Genomic DNA, 26,984 nt, shown 5'->3' with positions numbered 1-26,984 from the left:
GCTCCTGTTGCTCTGCCCCAGCTCCTGCCAACCTAGCAGTTCAAAAGCGCAAGTAGATAAATAGGTACCACTGTGGTGGGAAGGTAAATGTCATTTCCATGCGCTCTGGCTTCTGTCACAGTGTTCCATTGTGACAGAAGCAGTTTAGTCCTGCTGGCCACATGACCTAGAAAGCTGTCTGTGGACAAACGCTGGCTTCCTTGGCCTGAAAGCGAGATGAGCGCCGCAACCCCATAGTCGCCTTTGATTGGACTCAACCGTCCAGGGGTCCTTTACCTTTTGCACATGCTCCATCCATTTCACACATTCCTCACATCCTAGCACCAAACGATGTGCAGTCAGAGATCCTAGAATATTGGAGCCAGAAGAGTCCTCAGCAGTCAACTGCACTAATGCTTTGCTAATGCAGGAAATTTACAGCTATGTGCCAAATTTGGTGCCCAAGCAGATGGTAAACTATAGACACACTGGAGGAAAGAAGGTACGTTTATGGGGCAGGGTGGTGTCCATTGGGAAACATTCAGGGTACCTGAAAGCTTCCTCTCTGTTCCAAAAAACAAAGTGTATCTGAAGAAGTGTGTATGCAGATGAAAGCTTATACCAAGAACAAACATAGTTGGTCTCTAAGGTGCTACTGGACAATATATATATATATATATATATATATATATATATATATATATATATATACAGATATATATATATATATATATCTGTTCCAGTAACAAGAAGCCGAAAGCACCAGCCTGAAGATGACGAGTGAGACCTCGTCGAAACGTCGCCTAGACACCCCAACTCTTACACGGGAAGACACCCGAAGACACCAAAACCTGCATTCCTGTACCCGTGAAAATCTACGAAAGCAAATATATATATATATATATATATGCAGGTTTTGGTGTCTTCGGGTGTCTTCCCGTGTAAGAGTTGGGGTGTCTAGGCGACGTTTCGACGAGGTCTCACTCGTCATCTTCAGGCTGGTGCTTTCGGCTTCTTGTTACTGGAACAGAGCAGGATCTCAGTGTTTGAGTTCCTATAAATACTGTTGAGGGGGTGTGGTGTATAGCCTCCAACGTTCTGGGCAGAGAGGGAGTTCCCAGGTTCTCTGCCCAGAACGTTGGAGGCTATACACCACACCCCCTCAACAGTATTTATAGGAACTCAAACACTGAGATCCTGCTCTGTTCCAGTAACAAGAAGCCGAAAGCACCAGCCTGAAGATGACGAGTGAGACCTCGTCGAAACGTCGCCTAGACACCCCAACTCTTACACGGGAAGACACCCGAAGACACCAAAACCTGCATTCCTGTACCCGTGAAAATCTACGAAAGCATATATATATATATATATATATATATTCCCAAAACACAAAAATTGCCTATGAAAATTCTGTAAGCTCCATAGAACACAGACATCATTTCAGCCAGTCAGTGAGTTAGTTTATTGTGTTTTAACAGATAACAACAACAACAACAACAACAGAGATTTACATTCCTGCTCCTTAATCTTTAAAGGATAAATCCAGTGCTTTTCCCCCCTAAAAAAACACACAACACGTTTAGGGGTACTCTCATTTTGATTCAAGAAAACCACCATTTTATAGCTCAAATCAGGGAAAATAAATTCAGTAAATGGACAAAAGTACCAAGATTCACAAAATGTTTAGGGGTATGCATACCCCTGTGTCCCCCCAGAAAAAAGCACTGGATAACTCATTTCCCATACCCGCTTTAAGTTTCATAGCATGGATTTGCAGAAGCTTAGCAGTAAATCTAGATATTTTGAAGGATATATATTTCTTTACACCAGACAGCAAAAAACAAATCTTTGCTAGGGATGACCTTCCCTTCTGCGATCTTAGCAATCCAATCCAGTCTGCTGGTGGGAGAACATTTAATCTGGAGAGGACATTTTTTGCTGGTATTACTCTGCCAAGGGCCTCTACCAGGGGTTCCCAAACTGTTTGGTGCCATTGCTCAACTCATCCCTGGTGTATCTTCCCCTACCCAGAATAGCAGCTTGCATGACCCACTAAAGAATATAATAACTCAAATTCCTAACAGTAGCAACTAATTGCACATTTATTCAAAATCCAGTGAAAACTACTCAGTTTAATTATTTTTTTAAAAAAGAAATATGAACTTGATCCAGTGAGAGCAGCTTTTAAAAGTCTGGTAGTCAATTACATCTCAGAGCACAATTCAAAGTGTTGGTGCTGACCTTGAAAGCTCTAAATGGCCTCAGTCCAGTATATCTGAAGGAGCGTCTCCACCCCCATTGTTCTGCCCGGACACTGAGGTCCAGCTCCAAGGGCCTTCTGGCGGTTCCCTCGCTGCAAGAAGCCAAGTTACAGGGAACCAGGCAGAGGGCCTTCTTGGTGGTGGCGCCCGCCCTGTGGAACACCCTCCCACCAGATGTCAAAGAGAACAACAACTACCATACTTTTAGAAGACATCTGAAGGCAGCCCTGTTTAGGGAAGCTTTTAATGTTTGATGCATTACGGTATTTTAATATTTTGTTGAAAACTGTCCAGAGGGGCTGCAAAAGCCTGGCCAGATGGGTGGGGTATAAATAAATTATTATTATTATTATTATTATTATTATTATTATTATTATTATTATTATTATTATTCCGGCATCCCCTGCTGCCCTCTTAGCTCTTAGTACCTCCCTCAGGTAACCCCACAGCCACCCTGGGGCTCTACTGCCCAGTTTGGGAACCCCTGGCCTATATCCATTAACGATGCTGAGCAAAGCAATTAATGCTGCTATGGCTAATGCTTAAGAGGCTAGGCGTCTCTCAAGCCGAAATGCAAGAATCGCTGCCCATACTTGCCCGTTCTTAGAAAGACAGGGAGATGCAATTAAGAATTTGGAAGACCTAGTGGTTGAGCAGGTTTGGGTAGTTCGGTGGAGTCTTCCTGGAACCCAGCAGAAATGAAGAAGCCAGTTGTCAGCTTTCTTCCTTTGCTCTTGACAAAGCAACTTCTGCCACCACACTCTCACCTCCCGTGTTTCATCAGGAGAGTATGAGATGATAGGAGTTGATAGGAATCCAGGACTGGAGTAATAAATCGGGTCCACTTCTGCCTGGGGCCAGGTTGCGCTCAAGCCACCTAGCCTCCTCCCGCCTCAGTGTGGGGACGGGACAATATCCCGCGTCCCGCTGGGAGAGAACCTGGCCAGGTCATGTCACCAATTGGGTCACTTGGGGGTGTGGCCGGGGCCGATTGAAGCCTCGGTGCGACTCTAAGGCTTCCCTTTCAGCCTTGTGCCGCAGATCTCCCGCCCTCCCACCCTTTTCTCAGGTAGCGTCTTTGGCCTTGCTATGGACTTTGGTTGGTCGCCATTGAGGGGCCTGGTAGTCCTTTTTCCACTTGGCAAATTGGCACCGTGAAGTAACCCCCAAGAAGTGACGTAACCCCCAAGAAATGAAGTAACCCCCAAGAAATGTCAAGATAACTGAAGACTTGGCAACTGAATCTCTCCCCTTTCATTTCCACTGGCGACAATTCAGAAGGCTATTGGCACAAGGCAATTGTGTATTGCCATTGTCCATGCTTCGCCACACTTTCCCATGCCATTGATTGTATTATTCCCGTGCAATTGACTCTGTTTGCTCATGCTACCCACCCTGCTTCTCCACACTTCCCCATGCAGTTGACCATGCTTATCCTCGCATGATGATGTGCAAGTTTTGGTGCAAGCAAAGCTGCATCATGAAGTGACCAAGCAAACATGTGGGTGAAATTGCCATTTTGCAGATTCTCCCCTTTCACAAGGACTCCCACCATCCCTGACCATCAGCTATACTGCCTGGGGTTGATTGGGACATGGGAAGCTGCCTGATACTAAAGCAGGAACTTTGCTCCATCTAACCCAATATTGTTTACTCTGACTAGCAGTGCCTCTCCAGGGTTTCAGGCAGGGTGCCCTTCTCAGCCCTCACCTGGAGGTGCCAAGGATTGAACCTGGAGCCGTTTGCATGCAAAGCAGGCTGTAACTCAGGTACAGCCCTTCCCTCTAATGTTTGCTGGCGTCAATGTGGTGCTAAACCAATTATTATACCAATGATTGTGACCTTGTCCAAACAGTGGGGTTGTCATATTTCAAGAAGTGAAAAATTGAGCTTTTCTTAAAACAAAAGGGAGAAAAAAGTTTTGCCCAAGTTGGAATCTGTTGGAGGGATTGAGGAAGGCCTTCTTTGCACATTCTTAATTTATTTTATTTAGGCATTTTTATACTGCCCTTCATACAGTCATATTCTCCACTAAAAACAAATCTCCAGATTCAAATTCATGTTGAGGCTTTTTATTTGTATTTCGGAAGTTCAGAGTTTTAGGAACAATCCATTTAATCCCAGAAGAATATACAGACGGATGAATAATAAACAGTAAGATTTGGGACATGTCATCAGCTTCCTGGCGATGCCATGATCACCCCTTCGCAATCACGGCACAAAAGCCATCCAATAAAATCCGCTTCCTTTTGTGTCAATTACCTTAATTAAATTCACAGTAAAATAATACTCGGGCATCACTGGGAACAATTTCTTTTTGAAGTTTAATGTGTCGCCTCAGATGAGAAGCTCTGATTATTACGTTCTCTGCCAACATCTCAATAAGGATGTATTTAATGAAGATAGAAACAGTCCTCGCTATTTGCCTACTATTCATTTGGGGTGGGTGGATAAGGAAAAGTACATGAAGGAAATGGGATTCGCTCACAAATGTAAGGAAAACCCCGCTGGATCAAACCTAGTTTAGCCCCCTGATTCCCACACTAGTCAATCAAATCCCTTAGGGAAGCCAACAATTGGGGCATGAGTTCAACATCCCTCTTCCACACCTATTCTCCAGCAACTGGTATTCATTTCACCATTCTAGGTAGGATGGGATTTATATGGCAGGGGTCTTCCCTATTTTAAGAACTGGATGATCAACAATATAATCATTAAACAATAATAAATATTGAAGAAACAGGGATACCCAGGAAAGGATGAGATGGCTTCTCCTATCCTTTGTACAGAATCCAACCAAACTAACAGTTGAATTTTACTTCAGTACTGACAAGAGGACAGTGTCCTCCATCGCAGAAGAGAGCACCATGCTACATTGGGTAAATCAGGGGAAATGGGAGGAACTTTTGTCATCTGAGGCGTCCACCAGTGCCAGCCCCAAGAAGGAAGAAACTAAGAGCTCATTGCATCGCCACCAAAAGCCAAATTTGACAGCCTAATTCCAAAACACTTCCTCTTGAAGCAATGTAAATGTAACTTGTTGGTGGCAATTATGCTATTTACTACTATTATCATATGGAGAACAACATGGGAAATATATTAACAGAAGGGTTTTTAAAGGAATTTAAATAAACAAAAAGGATGAGGTATATTGAAAGCTGCAGGTTGTGAGCTGGACGTGTTGATCATGCTGACTTCCTGCGCCGTTGTTGTTGTTTCTCATGCTTGCTTACTTCTGCTGGTGAGGCCACTGGCAAGGTTGCTTCTTCTGTTGTTGATCACAAGGGGGTGGGCATTTTGCCTCAGGTGGGCAACATGGGACAGTGGTTGGCTCCTTGCAGGGAGGCTGCTTCTCTGGGCATGGAGTTGGGACAACCACTACTGGTGTCTCCTTGCAGGAAGGCTTCTCTTGACATGGTGTTGGCTGAGGGCATGGAGTTGGGACAACGACTACTGGTGGCTCCTTGCAGGGAGGCTTCTCTTGACATGGTGTTGGCTGAGGGCAAGGAGTTGGGACGACTACTACTGGTGTCTCCTTGCAGGCAGGCTTCTCTTCACATGGCTGAGGACATGGAGTTGGACAAATCACTGCTGGTGGCTCCTTACATGGCTGCTTTTGCTGAGGACACGGTGTTGGCTGAGGGCAAGGAGTTGGAACAACTACTACTGGTGGCTCTTTGCACGGAGGCTTCTCTTGACATGGTGTTGGCTGAGGGCATGGAGTTGGGACAACTACTACTGGTGTCTCCTTGCAGGCAGGCTTCTCTTCACATGGCTGAGGACATGGAGTTGGACAAATCACTACTGGTGGCTCTTTGCATGGCTGCTTTTGTTGAGGACACGGTGTTGGCTGAGGGCAAGGAGTTGGAACGACCACTACTGGTGGCTCCTTGCATGGAGGCTTCTCTTGACATGGTGTTGGCTGAGGGCAAGGAGTTGGGACGACCACTACTGGTGGCTCCTTGCATGGAGGCTTCTCTTGACATGGTGTTGGCTGAGGGCAAGGAGTTGGGATGACCACTACTGGTGTCTCCTTGCATGGAGGCTTCTCTTCACAAGGTGTTGGCTGAGGGCATGGAGTTGGACAAATCACTACTGGTGGCTCCTTACATGGCTGTTTTTGTTGAGGACACGGTGTTGGCTGAGGGCAAGGAGTTGGGACAACCACTACTGGTGTCTCCTTGCATGGAGGCTTCTCCTGAGGACATGGTGTTGGCTGAGGACATGGCAACGGTTCTGGTGCTGTTTTGCACAGTGCAGGTGGCAAGGTGGTTGCCTGTTTGCACTGCTGCTGGTTGTTGAATGATGCCATTTCTACTGATGTTCCAGAAAGCCTGCAGGTAAGAAGGAATGGATTTCCATTGATTTCAAAGAGTCTATGCTGAGTGCAACTAACATTGGATACAACCCATTGAATTTAATGGGTCTAAGTTAGTCATGCAAATAATAACATCAAAACAATAAAACTCAGGTTGAATAAAACTATCTTATCAACTAATAAAAGCATAATCTAAAATGACTGAGAAATTTTAAAAAGTTTTAACCTGGTGCTGAAAGGAGCATAGTATTGGCAACAGGCATCCCTCCCCCAGGAGGATATTTCAGAATCTGGGAGCCAGCACAAAGAAGGTCCTCTCTTTTGTACATCAATGATGTATTTCAAGGGAATAATGAGTTTCATCCAACTACATGACAGACCCATTGAAATGAATTGACTTAAGCTAGTCATGTCCATCATGTTCAATGGCTCTACTCTCAGTAGACCTAACACTGGATAAAACTAATTGAAATCAATGGACCTCAGTAATCATGTCCATTAATTTCAAGGGGTCCACAAGTAGTGTTCCTAATGTTAGATACAACCCTGTGTTTCCCCCCCCCCCAGAATTTAACTCCTAAAGATCTGGAGGGGTGGGGAAAAGACCTGGGAAATGGCAGCTTTAGCCACCGGAACTAGCAAACATGTTAAGATCGTCCTGCTATTTCCCCCAATCATTCTTCCCCTGGAAGGAAAAGGAAGAACATGTTCCACCCAATACATTGAATATGTAAATTGGGAGTGTTCCTGATAACTAGTGACTGTGGGAGGATGAGCAATTAGCAAGACTTACACAAGGGACAAGGGGCATTGACAAATTTGGAACACTGACGTAATGGCAAGCTACTTTGAGGATGCAACGCCCCAGGTATTTTGACATCTCCAGTGCAGTCCAAAGCCAACACCTACTCAAACCCTCCACGTTGTTAAAATCATTAGAGGGCTCCATCTCATAGTTCTACCGCTCTCAGAAATTCAGGGTGGTGGTGACCTGGGAGAGGGCCTTCTCTGTGGCAACTCCTAGGTTGGAGAATTCCTTCCTCAAAGAAGGACATCTTCACTTCAGCTTTTGGTGAATGCTGAAGAAGCACCTCTTTGCCCCGACCTTTGACTACTCGGTTGTGTGTTTTCAGGGCCCACCCCCTATCCTTCCTTCTCTTCCCCTCCCCTTTTTGTTAAGATTACCCGCTCTGGGATCCCACTGCTAATTTTCCCCTGGTCTCCTCGCTGGTGCAAATAGGACGAATTCAGCCAGCTAGCCCTGGTGATCATCTAATGTCTATTGATGGATTTCCCCCCTAAATTGATTTTTGAATTCTGAATTTATTGTTATTCACGTTTTATACTGTATTTTATGCTTTTTTTAATTGCATCAATTAAGTGTTTTAAATTTGTTGTTAGCCGCTCTGAGCCCGGTTTTTGAACCGGGAAGAGCGGGGTATAAATAAAAAATTATTATTATTATTATTATTATTATTATTATTATTATTATTATTATTCCTGTGACTGGGGTCTGCTTTAGCTGCTTTTAATTTCTCATTTTTCAATGGTTGTAACCTGCCCTGGGACCCACTGGTGAAAAGCCAGCAGTAAATTCAATAATACATAGAATCATAGAATTGCAGAGTTGGAAAGGACCATGAGGGTCATCTCGTTCGACCCCCTGCAATGCAGGAATCTTGACTAAAGTATCTGTGACAGATGAACATCCAATCTCTGCTTAAAAACCTCCAAGGAAGGAGAGTCCACAACCTCCTGAGGGGGTTGGTTCCACTATCTAACACCACTTACTGTCAGAAAGTTCTTCATGGTATTTAGTCAGAATCTAGACAGCATTATATATGCCTCCCAAATTACGTATGGTCAACTCACACATGACCGCATATGTGTGAAGTGCTGAGAAATAATTTAATTCAAACCCAGAAATGGCAGGAGGGAGCTGGAGAGTCCCTGTGGCTCATGAGGAGACCCTCCCTGGAGCCCAAAGAGGACGTCAGTGAGGGTGGAAGAAGCCCTGAAGAGACCGGAGGTGCAGTAGGGCTTTGTTTAGGCTGCTCAGCCTCCCCGCCTAACAGCTGGTGTGCGGGGTAGCACAGCAGCAGCAGAAGCACTTGTTCCCATGTCCTCCAGCCTCCAGACAACCCCAGAGCTTCAACTCCAGGTATTTTGGTCTGGACTGGGGAGAGAGCAGGAGAGGAGAAGAAAGCGGGCATTTGGAGACTTTTTAGAGGATGCTCTCCACTTTACGTAATTTCAGTTATGAGACCTTCCCCATTTTGTGCTCCTCATCCAAGTTCCTATTCACCCTGTCATTTTCTTCCTAGGATAATTTGAATGGCACCAGCCAGCTGTATTCAGATAATCTGCAGGGGGCCGGGGAAGAACTTTCAGAGCTTGCGGGGAGGATCTCAAGAAGAAACACAATATTTCTAATTAACTGAGAAGCAATAAAGGTGATTGTCTCCTACTGCTATAGGAAAGGCTGAAATGTTGCCTTGCATCTCCAGTGCTAGAGTAGACCCAATGAAACCAATGGACCAAAGTCCATTGCTTTCAGTGAGTCTACACATAGAAACAGCATTGGATACAGCCCATTAACACTAAAATTACTAGTAGTAGCAGTACAACTATGAGTAGTAGAGTACTATGAGGCTGAGGAGAAACACCACCCCTACATTTTATGGTTAACAGAAAAAAGGCTTTTGGAAATAGCCTTGCTGGTATTACGCTACTATTACAGTCTTATCTAAAAACAGATTTGCCCAAAGCATGAAAGAGACATCTACTACTGCTTTGACTAGTTACAACCACCACCATGCAGATCCTTTGTGTCAGCTGAAAGAGACTTACCCAATTGGTCACTGAGACGCTGCTGGAAGGAATTAAGTGGCTCCAGGAACAGCAAGTGCTTTTTATCCTCTACTGAAGCCCAGCCTCCGGATACAGTGTGTAAATCTGGATGACTCCATCCTTACACAATGGAGTAGGCTCATCATGCATTTCTACATTTCCCCCATGCCACTCCTTTCTTAGACTCTGCTTCTGCGATGGCTGCGGGCAATTTCATGCCAATCTCCTCCTTGACTAAGATACGTGGCCAATGTTCTAAAAATAGACTCCCCAATCCCCGAGAGGTCACAATCTTCACGGATGTGTCAGCTGAGTCTGGGTGGTGTCCAACTAAGTCCTAATCAGACCCATTGAAATCAATGGACCTACATTAGACACCCCCCCATCTGTGTGATACATTTAGAACAATGTCATAGCACTTTAAACAGTTGTGGCTTCCCCCAAAGAATCCTGGGAGGTGTGGTTTGTTAAGGGGGTTGAGAGTGCCCATTAGAGAGCTACAGTTCCCAGAGTTCCCCAGTGTCAAGGAATGGTCTGAAGACGAGGACTGGGGGATGCATTCTATGGCAGACCAGCTTCTCCCAGTTGGAGAATTGGAGGGGGAAGAGTCACACCCCTTGTTCATAATGCGTTCAGAAGCAGAGAGAGAGACAGAATAATTGGGAGAGAACAATTGGGTGCACTCTTCCCACCTTGGATCAAATATATCCGTCATTTAATTTAATGTAGATGGTCTTTATGTAACTTCATGTATTTGGCTTTTATTTTGCTTGTCCTTAATGGAACACTGCTGGGCTCCATCGCAGAGTTGCGGGCACTGCTCAATTTTATTTGGGAGAAATTGGATGGTGGGGGATGTTAAATAAACCCACTTATTAATTTTGGTCAAATCGCAAAACAGCAGATAATGGGACAATCACAAAAGAGGGAGTGGCTGGTCTCTCTCCATCCCACCTAGACTTTGAGCATTGGGTTGGGAATGAGTAGATCATCCTGATGTTTAGTTGGAATCTACTTTCTTGTAACTTGAAACCATTGGAATGAGTCCTACCCTCCAGAGTAGGAGAAAAGCTTGCTCCTTCTTCCATGTGACAGACCTGGGGCGGAGCTACCTGCCCCGGCAACCAGAGCGACGCAGAGGTGGGGCTAGCCACCTGTACAGCAAGCAGGGGGCGGGGGTAGAGAGGTCACCCGCCCTCACGGCTGACACCCTCCCTGCCCGCAGACTGTCTTGCCAGAGTGGTGCATGCTCTAGTTATCTCTCGCTTGGACTACTGCAATGCGCTCTACATTGGGCTACCTTTGAAGGTGACCTGGAAACTACACCTAATCCAGAATGCGGCAGCTGGACTGGTGACTGGGGGCGGCCGCCGAGACCAAATAACAACTGTCTTGAAAGACCTGCATTGGCTCCCAGTACATTTCCGAGCACAATTCAAAGTGTTGGTGCTGACCTTTCAAGCCCTAAATGGCCTCAGTCCAGTATATCTGAAGGAGCGTCTCCACCCCCATCGTCCAGCCCGGACACTGAGGTCCAGCTCCGAGGGCCTTCTGGCGGTTCCCTCGCTGCGAGAAGCCAATTTACAGGGAACCAGGCAGAGGGTCTTCTCAATAGCGGCACCCGCCCTGTGGAACGCCCTCCCACCAGATGTCAAAGAGAAAAACAACTACCAGACTTTTAGAAGACATCTGAAGGCAGCCCTGTTTAGGGAAGCTTTTAATGTTTAATAGATTATTGCATTTTAATATTCTGTTGGAAACCGCCCAGAGTGGCTGGGGAAACCAGGGTATAAATAAATTATTATTATTATTATTATTATCATCATCATCATCATCATCATCATCATCATCATCATCATCATCTTCATCATCGTTTGGGCCCAGTTCTCCAATCTGTTACAGTTATCTTGAATCCTAATTCTGTCTTCTGCAGCACTGGCTACCCCTCCCAGTTTGGTGTCTTCTGCAAAATGATGAACATCCCCTCAATTCCTTCATCCCAGTCATTTATAAAGACATTGAACAACAGGCCCAGGACAGAACCCTGCGGCACCTCACTTGTCATTTTTCCCCAGGGTTATGAGGAAAAATGAGTACACTTTGGGTTTGGTTAGTCAAATGCCATCAGAAGTCAGTTGTCTTGCCCAGTTAACCTGAACCACCTGTTCATTATTTTTGTAGGCAAACCCTGTGATAGGTCTCAAAGCCTATCAATATAATTTTCTAGTTACAGTGGTATCTCTAGTTACGAACACAGATCGTTCCGGACATCCGTTCTTAACCTGAAACTGTTCTTAACTAGAGGTGTGCTTTCACTAATGGGGCCTCTTGCTGCTGCTGCACCACCAACAGACAATTTCCGTTCTCATCCTGGGGCAAAGTTCTCAACTCGAGGTAACTCTTCCAGGTTAGTGGAGTTTGCAACCTGAAGCATTTGTAACCTGAGGCGTTTGTAACTCGAGGTACCATTGTATGGGGCATCCACCAAGAAACCATAGAGCTCCAGGGAAGATGGTTTGCGGAGCTCCAATCACAATGGTTCTTCAAGTTCCAGGCAAGATGATTTGTGCATCTTCAGGTAGGACAATTTTGTGGAGTTGTAGGCAAAATGGTTTGCGGCGCTACTTCCATTTGAGTCCTAATTATTCTGGGATGTGTATTTTGTTTTATTCAGTTGGAGGCAGTGATGCTTCCTAATAGCAGCTGCTGGAAGCCATGGGAGGTGAAAGGGACCTTGTACTCAGGTCCTTTTTGGGGGGTTTCTCACAGGCATCTGGTTGGTCACCATGGGAATAGGATCCTAGACTAGATGGGCCATTGGCCAGATCTAGCTGGGCTCTTATGTTCTCATGAACTTAAGGGTTTCATTGCTACAAGGTATGGTGACAGCCATGAGCTCAGATGGCTTTAAGGAGGTTTTTATCAATCCATGAAAGGGTAGGGCATTCAGCAGCTCTTAGTCACAGAAGCTAAATGCAACATTTGCTACTTCATGTCAAACAAAAGAAAAGGGCTGAACCTTTCTCCCATGTCCTTTTTCTGACCTGTCACAGGGATTGGGGCCAGCTGCTCTTTGAAGGAGAACAGTTGGCTCTGATCTGATCTGATGTGGGCATTCTGTGGCTTCTGTGCCAATGTCTTCCGCGCAGCAACATACCAAAACGCTACCAGCCTGGTTTAACTGGATGAACTGTCAATCCTTAATGGCTTGGGACCCAACTACCTGAAAAAGCATCTCTCTCTATATGAGCCTGCTCATGTCTTGAGACTGTGACAGATCCAAGGCGTGTAATCTCTCCATGGAGAGGCAGAAGAACATAGTTTTGATGTCTCTTTGCATCTAGTGAACAGAGCAACATTCATGAGTATGTTTGGAGAATGACAATGTGCCCTCCAACATTTCTCTGATGAAAATAGGGACGTCCTATTCAATAATAGGGACGCAGGTGGCGCTGTGGGTAAAACCTCAGCGCCTAGGACTTGCCGATCGCATGGTCGGCAGTTCGAATCCCTGCGGCGGGGTGAGCTCCCGTCGTTCGGCCCCAGCTCCTGCCCACCTAGCAGTTTGAAAGCACCCCTAAGTGCAAGTAGATAAATAGGTACCGCTTTATAGCGGGAAGGTAATGGGTTTCCATGCGCTGCGCTGGTGCAGGCTTGCCAGAGCAGCTTCGTCACGCTGGCCACGTGACCTGGAAGTGTCTCCGGACAGCGCTGGCCCCCGGCCTCTTAAGTGAGATGGGCGCACAACCCTAGAGTCGGACACGACTGACCCGTACGGGCAGGGGTACCTTTACCTTTATTCAATAATAATAATAATAATTCTTAATCATTTTTCACTCATTTCATGTTTATACCACTTTATATTTTTATGAAAAAAATCTCAAAGCGGTTAACAACACATTAAACATCAACGTATACATTCAAGGTAACATACTGGTAATTAGCAGGAAACTAAAATATTATATCAAAGATTTCAAAACCAAACATTGCAAAGGAGGTTGACTACAGAATGCACATTTAACACAGAAAAGCTAACAAAAGAAATCAAAAGAAAACATTACTGAAGGAAGTCAAGTATAAAATGCACATTTAAAACAGCATAGTTAGCAAGAGACTAAAATATGATCATAAGCATGGAACATATCTTCTGGGCAATGGCCATGGAAGCTCAGGCTCAATGACCTTGATCTGCACTCAGAGACAGCCAGGATACCATCAAAATCACTGCAAGTCATGCTCAATCTCCTCATCTCTCTTAAAAGCTTTTAGCTGCGTATATCTGTCACATTTCTGATTAATACAAGCACATTTCTGAAAATCAGCTGGAAAGAAAAATTGGCCAAAATCCATCAGAAAAACATGATTATCCTCAAATTCAAGTTATGGCTGGAGTCAGAATGGATGGGCGAGGGCCAGAGTTAAGGAACACCATAAGCAGCATTAAAGGACAGTACGAACTCTGAACAATTGTAATTCACAGCAAGCCTTGGGCAGGCTCCTTCTGGTCTCATCCCACACACCAGGCTGGTATGAAGCCCTGGCGGAGCTGGCGAACCCCTGGTTGCTTATTGAGGCAGCTTAGTAGGCTGCTTTCTCACTCCACTTCCGGCAGATGAAAAAGATGATCCCAGATGCCAGCAGGATGGCAGCCACAACACCAAAAATGGCTCCCACAATGAGCCCCAGGTTGACAGCTCCTCCCAGACCATGTCCAGATGCTCCTTTGGGCTGTCATGCTCCATGTGGCACCGGTAGCAGTCCTTCTCCTTGGGGTTGATCTTGACACTAAGCAAGACATCGTAGGTCCCATCAGAGTTGGGGGCGACCACTCCTCGGGAGGTGCCCTCCTGCCCGACCTCCCTGACCTTCATCCAGTTGGCATCAGTCTCCTTGGCGTAGAAGCTGAGGACTCCATGCTGTCATAGTGTGCCTCCCTGGTCACCTTCGCCACCAGAGCCACTGTGCTTTGCAGAGTCTCCTTCCCGTAGTCCAGGTATCTCTGCAACCACTCAATGGAAGTCTCCTCCAGATACGCTTTTCAGTGCTGGTTCTGGGCCAATTCAGGAGCCCACTTCCTCTTGCTCACTTGGGCCTCCATATCAGCTGCCATCCAGGTGAGGGTCTCCTTGCCAAAGCTGATGAAGTCCCTTCCGTCGTAGCCGTACTGCCATTGCCCTCCGTTGCTCCTGCCTGGGCTCCACTCACAGCTGCACATATGACTGAAGAGTTGTAGCAATTCCACAGAATCTGCATATTTGCCCTGAACATCAGCCCAGTGCCCTGAATCTCGTGAGTTTGCCTGTGCCAGTACTGAGGATTCACCTTGGTGTCACAGTCGTACTGAAGAAATTGCTGGTCATCCACGTACCCGACAACAATGAACTGAGGCAGCCCCTGACCAGGCGCTGATACAGCTATGAAGATAAAGGTAAAGGTAAAGGACTCCTGGATGGTTAAGTCCAGTCAAAGGTGACTATGGGGTTGGGGCGCCCATCTCACTTTCAGCCCAAGGGAGCTGGTGTTTGTCCACAGACAGCTTTCCGGGTCATGTGGCCAGCAGAACTAAACTGCTTCTGGCACAACGGGGCACTGTAACAGAAACCAGAGCACATGGAAATGCCCTTTACCTTCCTGCTGCAGTGATATCTATTTATCTACTTGCACTGGTGTGCTTTCAAACTGCTTGGTTGGCAGGAGCTGGGATAGAGCAACAAGAGCTCACTCCGTCATGGGGATTCAAACTGCCAACCTTCTGATCGGCAAACCCAAGAGGCCCACATCTACAGCTATGAAGAAGTAGCACAGGGAGTGCAAGGTGGCACCAGCACATTCCTGGAGCAGCAGGTGGGCAGCTGCCCACAGGAAGGGGGGGCAACGGAGGACCCCCATCTTGACAAAAACAACATCTGTCTGAGTCCCCAGTGAGATCCTTCTTCCTCCACTCACTCTGACTAATAATAATAATAATTTATTTCTACCTCACCCATCTGACTGGGAAGCTTCCAACATCTATAAAAATGTAATAAAACATTAAACATGTTTTTTTAAAAAGCCTACTCTATACAGGGCTACCTTCAGATGTCTTCTATAGGTTGTATAGTTCCTTAACTCTTTGGCTCGGGAGTCGCAAAACTCCCTACCCTCCAACATTTCTTTTTTGAAAATAGGGACATCCTAAACAAAAGGACAGATCGTGAAGCTGAGGCTCCAATACTTTGGCCACCTCATGAGAAGAGAAAACTCCCTGGAAAAGACCCTGATGTTGGGAAAGATGGAGGGCACAAGGAGAAGGGGAGGACAGAGGACGAGATGGTGGGACAGTGTTCTCGACGAGACCAGCATGAGTTTGACCAAACTGCGGGAGGCAGTGGAAGACAGGAGTGCCTGGCGTGCTCTGGTCCAGGGGGTCACGAAGAGGCGGACACGACTAAACGACTAAACAACAACAACAACAAACAAAAGTGGGACATTCCAGGATCAAATTGGAAACCGTGATGGCTTCTGTAAATCAGTCCCTGGAAAATAGGGGCACTTGGAAGATTTGTGACAGGTCTGCGCGTTTTGTTCATTCATTCATTACACTTACACCTCACATTTCCCCCAAGGAGGCATGTATAGTTCTCCCCACTCTACATTTCCTCCCCACAACAACCGTGTGAGAAAGGTAAGGGCAAGAGAGACAGGGTCACCTAAGGAGCTTCATGGCTGAGTGGGGATTTGAAGTATGGCCTTGTTGTAACTGCTAAGCAACTGTACAGTGGTACCTCTGATTGCAAACGGGATCCGTTCTGGAGGCCCGTTCGCAACATGAAAAGTGCGCAACCCACAGTGGTGCGTCTACGCACGTGCGGGTTGCGATTTGCCGCTTCTGTGCATGCGCGTGACATCATTTTGCGCTTCTGCACATGCACGAGCGGTGAAACCTGGAAGTAACCCTTTCCAGTACTTCCGGGTCACCGTGGGATGTAACCTGAAAGAACGTAACATGAAGCGTTCGTAACATGAGGTATGACTGTACTACGATGACCTATGTGGAATACGTTTTGCCTACCTGTAGAAAACCACCATTTCAGCCTGTCAAACTTTAGTTTCATAACCTAGTAACCACAAGATTACAATGCACTAATATTTCAAATTTGCCCCAGTCCAATCTGGGGTGATCCCAGGGTTTGACCCAACCTGGATCTGGACACATAACCAGTGAATTGCCCTCTTCTTATTCCAGTCTCCCTCAACCTGGTGTTTCCTTCCAGATGTTGTTGCTGGACTCCAACTCCCATCAGCCCCCAGCCAGCCTGGTGAACAGTCAAGGATGATGGGAGTTGGTGTCTAGAGGTTGAACACAAGAGGTTAGAAGAGGGTATTTTACATGTGCAATGGGCTCAAATGGTGTTGTTTTGATTGTTATCTGAGAGCCTCGCTCCATGGGAGGTCTTAGAGGTGGCAATTGATGACTCCCTGCTTGTGAAATGCTCTTCCCAGGCAGACTTGCCTGGCACCATCATTATATTTATTTATTTATACAAATATTTAAATAGCACTATGTCACATGTCCTGCCAACCTAGCAGTTCGAAAGCACACCAGTGCAAGTAGATAAATAGGTACCACTCTGGCAAGAAGGTAAACGGCGTTTCCGTGCGCTGCTCTGGTTCGTCAGAAGCGGCTTAGTCATGCTGGCCCCATGACCCGGAAGCTGTACGCCGGCTTCCTCGGCCAATAAAGCGAGATGAGCGCCACAACCCCAGAGTTGGTCACGACTGGACCTAATGGTCAGGGGTTCCTTTATGTTACATGTAGTTTATAGCAGTAAATCATAAATCCATAAAAACCTTACAAGAAGATTAAAAACAGAGATCAATTCAGGCACCAGTAAAAAAAAACCCAACGACATTTCTTTCCCACCAGGCCATTGGTTTTTAATTACCTGTACCCTCATTGAGTATGCAGAGTGTTTAAACCCTGCCTTTTAAAAATAGGATGGCTTTTAGATTTTTCTAAAGGCTAATTTTATGTGTTTATTGTTGTGAGTCACTCTGAGTTGCTTTTGTAAGAAAGTGACAAATAAGTTTAATAAGTATTACTACTACTACAAATTTCAGTGTCGGGTGAAGATGTTTTTATTTTCCCAGGCATTTTGAGTTTTGTAATTTGATTATTGTTTCATAATCTCTGTTGTTTCTTTAGCTTCTTTGTTTGACGGTTTATTTTAGTATGAGCTGTTTATTCTATGATTGGAATGGTTGTTTTAATTATGTGGGCTGTATCCTGCCCTGCTTGTTTCTGTATTGGTGAAGGACAGGGTGTGTATTCGTTTATTACAGTGTCCAACCCCCTCCCCCATTTTAAATTCTTACAGCAAAAAGCTTTGGCTTCTGCTGCCTTCGTTTGCTCTCATATAAGAGCTCAGATGCACCTTCGTTAACTGAAGCCAAGCAATGCAGCGGCAGCCAAAAACACGAATGCAATTCAAAGCTGCTTTAGTTGAGAAGGTCCCTTCAAACTCTACAATTCTATGATTCTGTCCTCTAGGTTGAGACCATGCAGTATTGATATATCCAGTGAGTACATTCCAGAGGCAGTGTGGTGCAGTGGTTAGAGGGCTGGAAAAGGACTTGGGAGACCAGGGTCTGAACCCTTCCTGAGCCATGAAACTCATTGGGCCAGTCACAGTCTCTCACCCTTAGGCTACCTCGCAGGGTTGTTGTAAGGAGCAGGAGAACGGCGTGTGCCACCTTGCACTCCTTGGATGGAAGATGGATTATAAATCTACAGTCGTACCTCGGAAGTCAAACAGAATCCGTTCTGGAAGTCTGTTCAAATTCCAAAGCATGGCTTCTGATTGGCTGCGGAAGCCCCGTTGGACATTCGGGTTCCAAAAGAATTTTTGCAAAACTGGAACAATCACTTCTGGGTTTTGGTCATTCAGGAGCTGGAATGTTTTGGAATCAAGGGCACTATTACTTCCCTTGATCTAGATGCTATACTCCTCTTGATGCAGCCCAGAATTGCATTGGCTTTTTTAGCTGCCGCGTCACACTGTTGGCTCATGTCAAGTTTGTGGTCAACCAAGACTCCTAACCTCAGTGCTTTCTGATGCTTTCATTACAGTGGTACCTCTGGTTGCAAACAGGATCCGTTCTGGAGGCCCATTCGCAACATGAAAAGAGCGCAACCTGAAGCGCCGTATCTGCGCAGGTGCGTGGTGCGATTTGGCACTTGTATGCATGCGTGAAGCACGAGCAGAGAGACCCAGAAGTAACCCTTTCCGGTACTTCTGGGTCACCGTGAGACGTGACCTGAAACAGCGTAACATGAAGCAAACATAAGATGAGGTATGACTGTACTTTCATCTCTCTCTCTCTCTTGCTCTTTCTCTCTCTATATTGGCACAATTGGTCAGTGAATCTGGCCCTTAACCAGAAGGTTGGTGGTTTGAGCCCACCAAGGGACAGCTGTGGTTAGGATTCCTGCATCACAGGGGGTTGGACTAGATGACCCTCAGGGTCCCTTCCAACTCCACAATTCTGTGATTCTATTATTCTGTGAAATAACTGAGGTGTGTGCAATCCATCCATCCACCCAGTCTGAATTCTGCTTCCCTCTTCCATCAAACTCTCTCACTTTGAGAAGGAATCTTCAAGTTCAAACTAATTTCCAAGTACTGGTTATTGGCTGTAATAAAGAGATCGATTGATTACCATTGCTACTGTTTGGTCGTCATTCCAAAATCCCCCCCCCCTCGCTTTCTCCTTGTTGTATCTCAAGGGGTGGGGAGTATGTAACCCCTCCAAGATACTGTTGTGCTCCCATAAGTCCCAGCCACCATAGTCACATGGTCTGGGATGATGGGAATTCTAGCGCTGTGACATATTCATATGGATGGCTACAGGCACGCGACCTGGATGCATCTTCATTAATGTCGTTTGCAAAGAGTGTTTTGCATTTTTCCATACTAGGAGATAAACAATGACCTCACCTGGCGATAAGGGCAGAAATGCGTTTTGCCGCATATCTGCTTGTGGATGCATTCCTTCAGCTTTTGCAACCAGCTTCCCACGTAGACCACGAGCACAGCACAGATTCGTGCTGAGTCAACAACATCACCCATCCCCTTTAGGCAAGTCAGTGCAGACTTATGCCTCTGAGTTTGCACAATGATTAATTAAGCCCAGCTGAACAGTGTTCCCAATCAGCCAACAATATCCGCTGTGGCATTTTTGGGTGAGGATATTTACCTTGCCCGAATCAACTCCCAGACAGGACGTACCAGACTCTGAATTAGGAAAACAAGACGAAGAGACAGGAAGCAGATTTCTATTGAATGCTGACTGGTGTGGATCATTTGCCTGAACTTCTTTCCAGAATGGAAACAATGATGGATTGAATTGATTAAAAATCCTAGCACTGAAACAGATCGTCTACAATTGTTCTGTTCCTCGGGACTGGGGACAAAATGAAGCTCTAGCTAGTGCACCAGTCCCACCACTAGTGATCATGCGAGGACATAATGTTTGAATTGGACCTCTCTGTGGCACTTACACTGGCGTCATGCAGCTGATTTCCCGGATAACGTCTGGAAACCCAAGCTTGACCTGCATTGCATTGGCCACAAAATATTTTGCCTTTGCAGGGCCGGCTCCACCATTAGGCTTCAGGCGTCAAACGTTGATGGGTAACAGCATTTGATATTTTTTTTTAATCAAAAATTTGTATTGCTTTTCCACATTTGTAACAAATTTAACATATAAAAAACATAAAACACTTGCAATACTAAAAGAAAAAAAAGAAAAAAGAAAAAAGATTAAAAACAGTCATTACTTTCTGAAATCCAAGTTAACTTTCATTGTAGTCTGACTTCCTCAATTCCGCCCTAACTGAAATTTCATTGTATCTCCTTTGTAGCAGTTCTCCAAAATGCTTTTTCTAATACAATTAACTCCTTCAACTAACTATCTTCATCTCCTTTCTTTTTTGACTAAAATCCATATTACTATACAACATGCTTATTCCATTTCTAGGCCTATCAGATACTTGAAAGTATCTTCTAACTATCTTATATTACAATATTTAGCTAGATAATCTTTAAATTTCTTCCAATCTTCTTGGTATTCCTCTTCTTTCTGATCGCAGATTCTTCCAGTCAAGTCTGCCAGCTCCAAAAACTCCAACATCTTCACCTGCCATTCTTCTACCGTTGGTATTTCTTGAGATTTCAATTTTTTTGCTAATAGCAATCTTGCCACTGTAGTGGCATACAAAAATAATCTAACATCTTTTTTGGGGCAATTCCAATCCTATTATTCCAAGTAAAAAGGCTTCTGGTTTCTTAACAAATGTATTTTTCAACATTTTTTTAAACATATTATATATCTTTTCCCAGAAATCTTTCACTTTAGGACACGTCCACCACATAGGATAGAAAGTACCTTCTTTTTCTTTGCATTTCCAACATAAATTATCATTTGTATGATACATCTTTGTTAATTTCACCAGGGTTAAGTACCATCTATACATCATTTTCATAATATTTTCTTTTAATACAGTACATGCCGTAAACTTAACCCCTTTCTTGATGGGTAACAGCATTTAAGCTGGTGCCACAGCACCAAAAGGTTTGTCTGCTGTTAGCAGTGGTGCACTTTGTGTTCTCAAATTTTAGCGGCACCCCGTCTGACGATAAAATTGTGTGCCCCTCCACCTCTTGCGTTCTGTTCTATGGCATTGTTGTGGCACCCCCTACAGCATGGCGCCCAGTGTGGACAAACCAGTTGCGCTACTCTGAAGCCACTTCTGATTTTAGCCTTCATGCGTATGATAGAGAACAAACATCCACAAGTATTTGAAACCTGACAAGGTTTTTATCACTGAGGGTTGTCTCCAACTGAGTCCTAGGCAGAGCAGACCCATTGGAAATAATGAACCTAAGCTAGGCAAGCTCATTAATTCCAAAGGTTCTACTCAGAGTAGGACGTACAATGTCTACAAACCAGGGTTGTTGTTTTATTTTTCAGATGGTGGCATTTCTCCACTTCATTTAAAGCAGTGGTTGACATCCAAGCGTTGGTACATTAGCTTTCTAAATATTTTAAGGAATTGCCAGTCAGTTCATAGGGTTTCTGAAATCACCAGAGACTTAACCAAGAGCTTTCAGTTAGCCTTGAGATTTACTGGTATATTCTGAGATTTCCCACTGGCTTTCCTAAAAAATAATTTAAAAAGGCAATAAGCATGAATCTGCATGGTTTCAGTGAAAACAGGATGCTTGCTAGATTAGATTGGCCATTGGCCTGATCCAGCCTAGCTCTCCTAATGTTCTTAAGCATGAAGCATTATCACATGGCCCCTAGAGCATTGGAGAAGGGAGAGCAAGGCTCAGGGAATTACTAAAAAAACCAAAGCTTACTCAGAGACATTGGAAAATTATTGTAGACTATCTTAACTCATAATATTGATGTGAGGCTAAAAGACGGAAGGGCCATTTAAACGCTCCTGATCTCATTAGAGGAAGAGGAGTATAAATATCAATGTAAGAAGCGGAAGAGGAGTATAAATATTCAAATAACCATGTCAACATTCCTTATGGGAAATGAATTGGTCAGAGCAATATTCAGTTGCTAAATGCCCATATGATCTAGGCTTAACGTCAAACAACATGCTAATTGACAGGGCACTTAAGCCCTGTAAACCAGCAAACAATCTTAATTTGCTCTCAGTTCAGATACAATCTTTACTCTGGCACATTTAAATGTTCTTCCAACAATGGTGGTGAAGGAAAATTCCATATTATCAACATAAATGCCTCTGTGAATCTGGAGAGGTAGAATCAATATCTTCTGTTCTTCTACATTGCTCTCTTTATCGTGATATACATAAGATTTTTAATGAACTCATTTTTAATTGAAATTCCCAAAATGACTGGATGCATTTTGTGCTTTTAAAAAACTCCTTTCAGATCAAAACACACATCTCCTCCAGGATGGCTAAAGGTTCTACTGCTACCTTTAAAACTCACCACGGACTAATTTAAGTAAACTTATAATTTTACTTTCCATGTCTGATGTTCTATAGCATGAAACACTTCTTAGTAATTTTATTGTAAAGGTAAAGGGACCCCTGACCGTTAGGTCCAGTCACAGATGACTCTGGGGTTGCGGCGCTCATCTCGCTTTATTGGCCGAGGGAGCCGGCGTACAGCTTCTGGGTCATGTGGCCAGCAGGACTAAGCTGCTTCTGGCGAACCAGAGCAGCTCTCAGAAATGCCATTTACCTTCCCGCCGGAGCGGTACCTATTTATCTACTTGCACTTTGATGTGCTTTTGAACTGCTAGGTTGGCAGGAGCAGGGACCGAGCAACAGGAGCTCACCCCGTCATGGGGATTCAAACCGCCGACCTTCTGATCAGCAAACCCTAGGCTCTGTGGTTTAGACCACAGCGCCACCCGTTATTGTAGTGGTTCCCTATTTTGCTTTGTTTGGTGTTATTGTTGTGGGTTCAGTCTGGATGATGCCCTCTTTCAATTCTTGGGGTCCTCTGCTCAAAGAGGTTTAGAATCTAATAGGGGAAGTTGACAAATGGGTCAGACAAGTTTCTTTGTAAGACAAGGATCTCAACTGGCCACTTCAATGTCCTCATCAGCATCCCAAAAGAATGAACCAGGTTGGAGAAAGTACAACTAAGTGATGTTACCTCTAGCCAAGGCACATCCAACTCTCAAGAGATGATGATCTCTTCCCAGTTTAAAAGAACCTGGTTGTAACTACCCACAGTTGTTGAGGTTTTCTTGGGGTGGGGGCAGAGTTGTTCAGCTTTTGGGGGAGGGAGTCGCTGAAGCCTACTAACGTTTCCACAATCATTGGCAGCATACGACAACATAGTGCACAATTTATGCGATGGTAGGACAAAGAGATGGTGGCGGGGGCAGAGACAGGAATTCAACAATTCCCCCCAAGATCAATATTTATCCCGCGATCGGCAGTGATCAACCGCGATCTTCAGGGAATCTACCTGTTGATCGCAGTCGACCGGTTGGACATTGCTGCTCTAGCCTAATGGCTCAGCTGATAGGTAGTGGAATAATAGCCAAGTCGCGTGGCTGAACTGAGCTGGAATCAGGCTGGAAGCCGGAGGCACAGAGATGGGCTTGTTCTGTGTTGCACCCAAAGCTGTGACCAAAAAAGAAGCAAAATCCGTTGGGGTGTTAAGGCTGTGAGACCACCCTATGCCCAGGTTGTATATAAAGGTAAAAGGACCCCTGACCATTAGGTCCAGTTGCGGATGACTCTGGGGTTGCGCCGCTCATCTTGCTTTACTGGCCGAGGGAGCCGGCGTACAGCTTCCGGGTCATGTGGCCAGCACGACTAAGCCACTTCTGGCAAACCAGAGCAGCGCACGGAAACGCCGTTTACCTTCCCGCCAGAGCAGTACCTATTTATCTACTTGCACCTGATGGGCTTTCAAACTGCTAGGTTGACATGAGCTGGGACTGAGCAACGGGAGCTCACCCCATCGCGGGGAATCGAACTGCCGACCTTCTGATCGGCAAGCCCTAGGCTCTGTGGTTTAGACCATAGTGCCACCCGCGTCCCATCCAGGTTGTATATATGTGTAAATAAAACCCTATATTCTAAAGACACCACTGTCTCCACTGACATTCATTCCAAGGAACCCAAACCTGGGTAAACACACTCAGAGATTTAGTGACATGTGATATTGTTTTATAAATTTGTTCAAAGGTTCTGTTTGGGTATGGGTCACTGGCTGCAATAAAGAGATAGACTGAGATAGTGCCACTGTATTCTGCTCTGGTCAGACCTCACCTGGAGTACTGTGTCCAGTTCTGGGCACCACAATTCAAGAAGGACACTGACAAACTGGAACGTGTCCAGAGGAGGGCAACCAAAATGGTCAAAGGCCTGGAAACGATGCCTTATGAGGAACGGCTAAGGGAGCTGGGCATGTTTAGCCTGGAGAAGAGGAGGTTAAGGGGTGATATGATAGCCATGTTCAAATATATAAAAGGATGTCACATAGAGGAGGGAGAAAGGTTGTTTTCTGCTGCTCCAGAGAAGCGGACACGGAGCAATGGAGCCAAACTACAAGAAAGAAGATTCCACCTAAACATTAGGAAGAATTTCCTGACAGTAAGAGCTGTTCGACAGTGGAATTTGCTGCCAAGGAGTGTGGTGGAGTCTCCTACTTTGGAGGTCTTTAAGCAGAGGCTTGACAACCATATGTCAGGAGTGCTCTGATGGTGTTTCCTGCTTGGCAGGGGGTTGGACTCGATGGCCCTTGGGGTCTCTTCCAACTCTATGATTCTATGATTCTATGATTCTATGATTCTATGATTGAATGAATGTCAGCATTCATTGGTTTATGGGGAATTACTGCTAACGCAGACAAAATGTACACCATTTTGTGATAACCATGAAAGGGAATGTTCAAATTGGGTTGAACAGTTCAGACTAATTCATGTGTTCGTCAATCAAAGTGTGTGTGTGCCAGTTTATTCATAAGCGTCTTCTGTCTCGTTTTTTATGCATTGATATGTGAATTTTGAGGCAGTGTAGTAGAGTGGCTACAGTGCCGGACTAGGACCAAGGAGACTAGGGTTCATATACCCATGAATGAATGATTTTCTCCTGTGTCCCCATGCCCATGGTATGATAACACAGACAGTGCATAGGTTAGGTGCGCCACCAAGGCCGTAAATGTAAATGTTCTGCCCTATGAGAAACCTGATGGAGTAATTTATTTGATGGGTTACTCATCCCTGCCCTGAACTAATGCATTGTTTCACAACTGCTCGGCCTGAAGCCAGCGCATACAGAAAACTCTCAGGTGACTTGCAAATGTACCTACCAGTGAAACAAGACTGGCAAGATGAATTGGGTGGGGCGGCCATGGCCACCCCTGTGAAGGGCGCCTGGTCAAGCTTCCAACTGAGTCACATCAGCTTCCTAGGGAAATGGGAATGCCAGAATGGGGGGATACACTTTTTGCTCAGCAGTGGGTGAAGGCGATTAATTTCTGGCAGCCCCAAGCAGCTGCTGTGTTTGCTGAATCTCGGATGCTCCAGAGACAATATTCAGGCTCTGAAGAGAAGTGGAAAATTTAGAAGTGAAGGGACCATTCAGAACAGCAACCAGTGAGAACCAGTGTGGTGTAGTAGTTAGAGTGTTGGACCAGGACCTGGGCAGAGTTGTTGTTGTTTAGTCATTTAGTCGTCTCCGCCTCTTCGTGACCCCCTGGACCAGAGCATGCCAGGCACTCCTGTCTTCCACTGCCTCCCGCAGTTTGGTCAAAATCATACTGGTAGCTTTGAGAACACTGTCCCACCATCTCGTCCTCTGTCGTCCCCTTCTCCTTGCGCCCTCCATCTTTCCCAACATCAGGGTCTTTTCCAGGGAGTCTTCTCTTCTCATGAGGTGGCCAAAGTCCTGGAGCCTCAGCTTCACGATCTGTCCTTCCAGTGAACACTCAGGGCTGATTTCCATCAGAATGGAGAGGTTTGATCTTCTTGCAGTCCATGGGACTCTCAAGAGTCTCCTCCAGCACCATAACTCAAAAGCATCAATTCTTTGGCGATCAGACTTCTTTATGGTCCAGCTCTCACTTCCATACATCACTACTGGGAAAACCAGAGCTTGAACTATACGGACCTTTGTTGGCAAGGTGATGTCTCTGCTTTTTCAAATCCCCTCTCAGTTATGAAACTGTGTGCGACCTCAAGGGAGAGCTGCTGCTGCCTCTTAGCCTAACATACCCCACAAGGTTGTTCTGGGGGGTTTAAATGAGAAGAGGGAGAATCACATACACCACCTTGAGCTCCTTGGAAGAAGAGATGTTATATAAATACAACAAAGAAACAAATTTATTTATTTATTTATTTATTTATTTATTTATTTATTTATTTATTTATTTATCAGACACACACCCTTCTAAAATTATTTAACCTTCCAAGATCATGCGATTATATCTTATAATTATGCTATTATACAATAATAATAAATAGGGATGCATTGCAGCACTCAATATAGAACTCCTTGTGTTCCTTTCCTGCTAAATCTGCCATGTTCTGTGCACATTCCTGGGCAAACGACTTGGAGTTCTTCAACATCTACTTCTGGAGTGACATCTAGAGTTGTGTGGACATTCCAGAACTTTCACGCCGTTCTTTCGAAGCTGAAGCACCTTGTGTTACCGCTGTTCCCAAAGGCTTAGCTCTGGAGAATACAGAAAATCTGTTCCTCAGCAGCTTTTTTCTTCCCCTCCACCTGCTCCAGAGTGGCCCTCAGAGCCGATCCTTTGTGACTGATTCCACTATTTTCAGTTGAATGGGCTCTATTCGGCACAAAGGGCGAGAAGAGTTCCTAGTGACTAAAAAGGTCCCTTTTCACGCTGATCTGGTGGCTGTAAGAGAGTGGAGACAGGGACCTTGCTACATATGCCTCCTAGTATAGCACAGTGTATAAATTGAATTATTATTATTATTAATAATAATATTGTAACGTGTCTTCAACCCCTTGTTCCCCTTGAACACTGCACCACTGTTTGTGCTTATTTTGTCCGTCAATG

General features: G+C 45.2%; 1 long non-coding RNA gene and 1 pseudogene across 2 annotated transcripts; both read right to left on the bottom strand.

The window, feature by feature from the left end:
• Positions 1–4,296: 4,296 nt before the first annotated feature.
• On the bottom strand, positions 4,297–9,550 carry LOC310693829. Its single transcript, XR_014519395.1, has 2 exons — positions 9,409–9,550; positions 4,297–6,574 (listed from the first exon to the last, which is right to left on the bottom strand). It is a non-coding gene; the product is annotated as an uncharacterized lncRNA (long non-coding RNA).
• Positions 9,551–13,622: 4,072 nt separating this feature from the next.
• LOC310693840 (major histocompatibility complex class I-related gene protein-like) lies at positions 13,623–14,623 on the bottom strand (annotated as a pseudogene). Its single transcript has one exon. The product of its transcript is annotated as a major histocompatibility complex class I-related gene protein-like (transcript).
• Positions 14,624–26,984: the final 12,361 nt, after the last annotated feature.

Source organism: Podarcis liolepis, assembly GCF_965112155.1.
Source record: "Podarcis liolepis genome assembly, chromosome: 15".
Lineage (NCBI taxonomy): Eukaryota > Metazoa > Chordata > Lepidosauria > Squamata > Lacertidae > Podarcis > Podarcis liolepis.
This window is presented reverse-complemented; position numbering and strand designations above follow the sequence as displayed.